The sequence below is a fragment of the Ochlerotatus camptorhynchus genome, unplaced genomic scaffold, assembly GCF_037179485.1.
Source record: "Ochlerotatus camptorhynchus isolate MF236.1 unplaced genomic scaffold, CSIRO-AGI_Acam_v1.1 ptg000002l, whole genome shotgun sequence".
Classification (NCBI taxonomy): Eukaryota; Metazoa; Arthropoda; class Insecta; order Diptera; family Culicidae; genus Ochlerotatus; species Ochlerotatus camptorhynchus.
The window spans coordinates 5,197,609-5,204,103 of record NW_027040494.1 but is presented as its reverse complement, the minus strand read 5'-3'; the positions used below and the strand labels follow the sequence as shown (position 1 = coordinate 5,204,103).

General features: G+C 37.8%; 1 pseudogene; it reads right to left on the bottom strand.

Moving 5' to 3' along the window:
- Positions 1 to 481: 481 nt before the first annotated feature.
- Positions 482 to 1,448, bottom strand: LOC135698488 (tubulin alpha-1 chain-like; annotated as a pseudogene).
- Between the last annotated feature and the right edge of the window lie 5,047 nt (positions 1,449 to 6,495).

Sequence of the window (6,495 nt, the reverse complement as noted above, 5' to 3'; positions counted from 1 at the left end):
AATACTCTTATGCCCCAAAACGTCATATTTTTTGGGTACCGCCCTCTTTTTGAATTTTGATTTTATTCTAATTTTTTTTTTACATTTTGTGCCAACCTCCCTAATATAAAAGTACTATTAACGAATGATAACCCAAATGATTGAACCATTCCACAAATGGTTTGAATTATACCCAGAACACGTCGTTGAGCAAAATAACTATAACTATTTTATTAGGGCTAAGCATGTGGAATTATTGTTGTGCTGTTTAGTTACCATTTGTAGAAATCAACTCGAGAAAAATCTGTGTGCACACAGGGAAGAAAGTGCATACAATGCACTTTAGAAGAGCAGAGATGCCAGTACTTCGAATGTCACTGACAAGACGTGTTGAAAACCTATCGCACTTGCAATTTTCGGATGCACAAAATTAAAGGACAAGAGTTCTTTCACACCTTTTATCTAACCACAGAAAACCTTACCTTTATGAATTTAGGTTTATTCACATAGAGCTACTGATACTGACCTTGAATCCAGTAGGACACCAATCGACGAACTGGATCGTAGGTTTGTTCTTGATGGTAGCGATGGTGGCGTTGACTTCCTTCGGGACAACCATGTATTTGCCGTGACGTGGGTCGCACTTGACCATCTGGTTGGCTAGCTCAAAACAGGCATTGGTAATTTCAGCCACGGACAGCTGCTCGTAGTAAGACTTCTCGGCAGAGATGACCGGAACGTAAGTAACCAGTGGGAAATGGATACGTGGGTATGGGACCAAGTTGGTTTGAAATTCTGTAAGATCAACGTTCAGGGCACAATGGCAATGCGCAATCAGAATGTTCCAGGGTGGTATAGGTCGTCAGAATGGAGTTGTACGGCTCGAAAATGGCGGTCGAAACCGGAGGAGCTGGGTAGATGGTGAATTCCAGGTTGAACTTCTTTCCGTAGTCAACCGAGAGGCGTGCCATCAGCAGAGAAGTGAAACCGGATCCGGTACCTCCACGGAACGAGTGAAAGATCAGGAAACCTTGTAGACCAGTGCACTGATCACCCAGCTAACGAATGCGATCCAGAACGACATCGACGATTTCCTTTCCCATGGTGTAGTGACCACGGGCGTAGTTGTTAGCAGTGTCTTCCTTGCCGGTGATCAACTGTTCCGGGTGGAACAACTGACGGTAGGTTCCAGTACGGACCTCATCTACGACGGTCGGTTCCAAATCAACAAAGACGGCACGTGGGACATGCTTTCCGGCACCGGTTTCGAATCGTCACCACCTCCGATGGTCTTGTCCGAGGGCATCTGACCGTCATGTTGGATTCCATGCTCCATACAGTACAGTTCCCAGCAGGCATTACCGATCTGGACACCGGCCTAGCCTACATGTACGGAGATACATTCACGCATTTTGAATAATGAAGTTTAGCGCACCGAAGTAATTAGCACAAATCGAAGGAAGAATTTTTTCCTGATCGGCTTGGAGATGCTTACTAGGACGCGTTCCAAACTGAGAATAATTTCTTCCTTCAGTGCGCTAAACTTCATTATTCAAAATCAAGGTTGCAAAGACTCATTTCAGCTAAAATAATTTTTTTCGGAATAATAAAACCAAAAGATGGTATGATGGCATGTTTTACTTGTAACTTACAAGAAGAGGTTACAAAGTATGCGTTGGAAACATAAAACCTGTAAATTTTGCTTTCTATGAGTCACAATCAGCGATTTGCTGATCGCTGAGTGAGTGAGTGAGTGAGTGAGTGAGTTTGTGAAAAATCGCTGATTGTGACTCTCATGAAGTGAAATAAACAGGTTTAATATGTCAAACACATTCTTTGCAACCTCTTCTTGTATTCTACCAATTCAAAATTTGATCATGGCATCTAATTATTTCATAATTTAGAAAAACATTGTTTTAGCTGAAATGAGTCTTTGCAACCTTGTTCAAAATGCGTGATTGTATCTCCGTACATGTTGACCAGGCCGGTGTCCAGATCGGTAATGCCTGCTGGGAACTGTACTGTCTGGAGCATGGAATCATCCCTCATTTCGGTGATTTTTCTTGCATAACACATAAATATGTCCTTTCATTGATTATCGATTCACATAATCGATTTTTACTTATCTGAATACGACGGCTATTATGTCCTTATAGTTTGTTGTTTCAAGAAATCTATGACAAAAGGTCGAAGGGACAACAGTTTGATTAAATTTCAATCACAGTCGCTCAAATCATTCTCATGATTAAACTTTCTAATAAGGGTATATTGAATAGATAGACATTACAGCAACATCATAAATCAATGAAAAACAAATTTTAAAGATCGAGCAGCTTTCAAAGAAGGGAAAACAGTATAAAACCAAATTTTTCTTTTGAGAATTTGTTTGAAGTCATGAGAAATAAGTTTTAGAATATTTACATCAACTTTTCGCCTTTCAACCTTCTGACCCATTAACCTATTGTTCCTTTCGACCTTTTGTTCCCTTCGACCTTTTGTTCCCTTCGACCATATATATTTCACCCTTTTGTCTCTCGACCATTTGTCTTTTGACCTTCCGTCTTTCGACCGTTTGTCCCTAAACCGTTTTATTAAGTGATTGGGAACACATCGGTGCTCCCGGGAGAGCAATCTATATGCATACTGCAACGATTACATGACAAAAGGTCAAAATACAAAAGGTGGAAGAGACAAAAGTTCGAAAGAACAAAAGATCGAAGGGTCAAAAAGTCGAAAGGACAAAAGGTCGAAGGAATAAAAGGTTGAAAGGATAAAACAATCGGATAACTTTGTAGAACATCCAAGAAAATAAAAGTTGTAAGGACAAAGCCTTCAACTGAACGAAAGATAGAATCAAAAAACCATTATGGGTTTTAGGGACAAAACGTTCACTGGCAAAAGGTCGAAGGGACGAAAGGTAGAAGGGACTAAACGCTCAAGGGCAAAAGGTCAAAGGAACAAAAGGTCGAATTCACTAAAAACCAAAAAGAACAAATGGTCGAAAAGGCGAAAAGATTGATGGGACAAAAGGTCGAAGCAAAAGAAAAGTTTTAAACCTTAAAATATTAAAGCGATGCTAATTTGCGCAATTTAAGCAATCAATCTGGTACGTTGAATGATATTTCCCCTTGATGTTGACACCTTCTTTCAAACATGAGCAGTTCTTTGATAGATAATATCAAATGAACATTCCAACTGATAAAACTGTCCCTGCAATGTCCCTTCGATAATTTGTCCTTTCGACCTATTGCCCTTTCGACCCTTTGTCCCTTCGACATTTTGTCTTTTCGACCTCTTGTCCTTCGATATTTTTTCTTTCGACCTTTTGTCATACAATACTATAGTTGCAGGATGTATTTAGATTGCTCTTCCGGGAGCACCAATGTGTTCCCAATCACTAAATAAAACGGTTTAGCGACAAAAGGTCGAAAGACGGAAGATCGGAAGGACAAAAGGGCAAAATACAAAAGGTCGAAAGGACAAAAGGTCGAAAGGCCAAAATCTAATGTAAACATACTAAAACTGGTTTCTCATGACTTCAAACAAATTCTCAAAAGTCAAGCATGACTTTATTCTATTTTCCTTCTTCGAAAGCTGCTCGATCTTTAAAATTTAGTTTTGATTGATTTTTGATTTTGCTGCAATGTTGAATGATGTAATAACAATTACTATACCCTTCTTAGAAAGTTTAATCTAGAGAATTAGTTGAGATACTGCGATTAAAATTTGCGTTTAAGACATCGAGTTTTAGAAATGCACACTTTGAAGATCGGAAAACTTGTGTATTTTTGGATTTGATAAATGTATAAGAATTCAAAATTTTAGATTTTTATTAGATTGTTTCTTCTTTTATACATGATCAATTCATTAAAAAAAATTCTAAAATCTAAGTTGAGACATTAGAATCTCATATTGTTCAGAAGTTTTCCCTTCTTTGATACGTAAGCAGTACTTCCAAATAACAATTTTGGTTTTATGAGGGCTCTGTAGATCATGATTAAGACTTGTAGCATGCTTTAAAACCTCGATAAAACATGCAATGTTACTTGGGCTTTAATGTTTCAATATAATTCACTCTTCTTTAAATTACACTCAATCTTTAAAAAAAAAATCAGATTTGGGATTTCGAATTATTTTCCTTTCGATCTTTTGTCCCTTTCGATCTTTTGTTATCAATTCTAATATTACATACATAAATCTTATTCTTGATATTTCATACGAAACTCATTGCGGCACTCATAATGGCTGCCAATAATCATCTTGCGGCGGTACCTGGAGCTTGTGTGATTAATTAACTCTATTTTTAAGTTTATATAGTGTAATTTACGTATTCTCGTCAATATAAACAGCGTTTTTTTTTTGTTACTTCACACGCGTGAAGTTTACGGTTTTCAGAGTTTGTTGGAAATGCTATCTAACATGAAGCTTTAGTGTGATAATTTATTAGCTAGAGAAAGGTCTGAAGAGGGTAGGTTGATAGTTCCGCTACAGGACGGCAGTATGAAAGTTACCGGGGTCGGAGATGCCAAGCCCGGTTCTGCCCGAACCTTTAGAACCATCAGTGTAGCGGTGGTGTAGATTTCGTAACCTCCCGTTCAGCAGCTCCGCAATGTGTGCGTGTAGTACAGGTGTGTTTTCCCTTGCTCTAAAAGACCTGGCTATCAATGAGTAGATCCGGAGGCAAGGGGCGTCCCATTCTCTGACTCCATTCCAGTGTACCTCGGCCACCGGATGGAGCTCCTAATGGGTTCCTGGTCTCTCAATACGACCACTCATGTCCATTAGGGTGCTTGTTTTTAAAAAAGTGTAAGATTTCTTATTGACCAGCCTCCAGTTTGATTCATAACCCCAAGTCTATATATACATATGAGTCTGTGCAAAAAAAAATGGTAAAGATTTATAAGGGTCGCTATTAGAAAAATTTGCATTACCCTGAAAGTGGTATTTTTTTCTGATTTTCCTTGCGATTTTCCTCCGTCGTGAAAATTTTCAAGGGAAACATTATGTTTTTTTTTTATGGATTGCTTAAATAAACTTCTTACCATTTCACTACACAACGAATTTTCTACGATGCTTGATTCATGAGCTATGAATTGTCAATGTAAGTAATGTCCTGAAAAATCCACTAGCTTCAACTAAATTTTTCCAAAAAAGTAAACCTTATCAAATTAAAAAAAAACTCGTTCATATAATTATAAACTCTACCTGTGGGCAACATTCCATAAAATTCTGAGACCCTTTGGCCCAAACCTGACCGATAATTAAAAAAAAAAATATTGGGAATGCACTTTTTTTTTCTATTAAGACTCTTTAAAACCATCAAATAAATCTTACATCGAAAAGCACTGAAACAAACATCAATTTTTATATTTTTTTGGTAGCAAATCTGGCAATTTTTTATTATTTAGAAACGCATTAAAACCTAAACCCGTTCATTCCCATGGTAGCACAGATAATCCACAAATTTACAGCCGTCTCATGATTGTCAATCTACCATCAGTACTTATTTACGCTTCTTCGTGTGCTCATTATTCTCGCCGATATATATTCTTGAGAATTCACCTGAGCAACTATTGAAGAATAATTAAAATTCTATTGATTTTAAACAAAAACTTGTTTTGTGTATTCGATAATTTTAAACTGTATGGAACATTTTATATTCTAGCACCTTTTTTTCAAAAATACATATGTGTATCTCAAAACAACGCGAAACCTTCTGGGAAAGAAACCTTTTGATACAATAAAAAGTTGATCAAAATAAATTTTGATGCGAAACATCATGGTGACACTGTCGAAGCTGCAGTGAAAGTGGACAGACGATCAGCGAACTAGAAACGCCGGCTAGCTGAACTAAAGATAGGTTGCACCAGTATAACAAATCAAACAATTCAATAATCCTTTTAACAAACTTTTTTTTCCCTTGATTTGTTTTCCGTCGATATTGTTTTCCGTGCTGAGCACCAATGCTACCGACGCCAGGAAGGCAGCTCCTACACCTGGACCCTACATAATGATCCATCAACTCATGAACCGGGGACCAACAACGGCTTTACTTCCTTTCCGAAGGAAGGCATGATCAGAGATGTTATGCCTCAGAACATCCCGGCGGCACCGACTGGGATTGAACCCAGGCCTTTTGGGGTGAGAGGCAATCACGCTTACCACTCCACCACCGGCGCCACTTAAAACAACTTTGTAGGGCTGAAAATAAGACCATATTAGGCTTTCTTATGGTGTCCTGAGTCAAAGTGTACCATACACTTTTGCCATACACAGCAAAAAATTAATTTTATTACCACATCAAAATGGATGCACTTCAATCGTGTCGAAAGTATGGTGTAATACTACTTGCCAAAAAGGATAAAATTATCATTAATACAGTGCATTAACTGACATTACGCTGCTTTTACTGCATTTGTATATTTTTGTGGCCATAAAAATTACATTTTCGACATGACTGAAGTGCATCCTCTAGGTTGTAATATTAAAATTTATTTTTTGCTGTGTAACACGTCA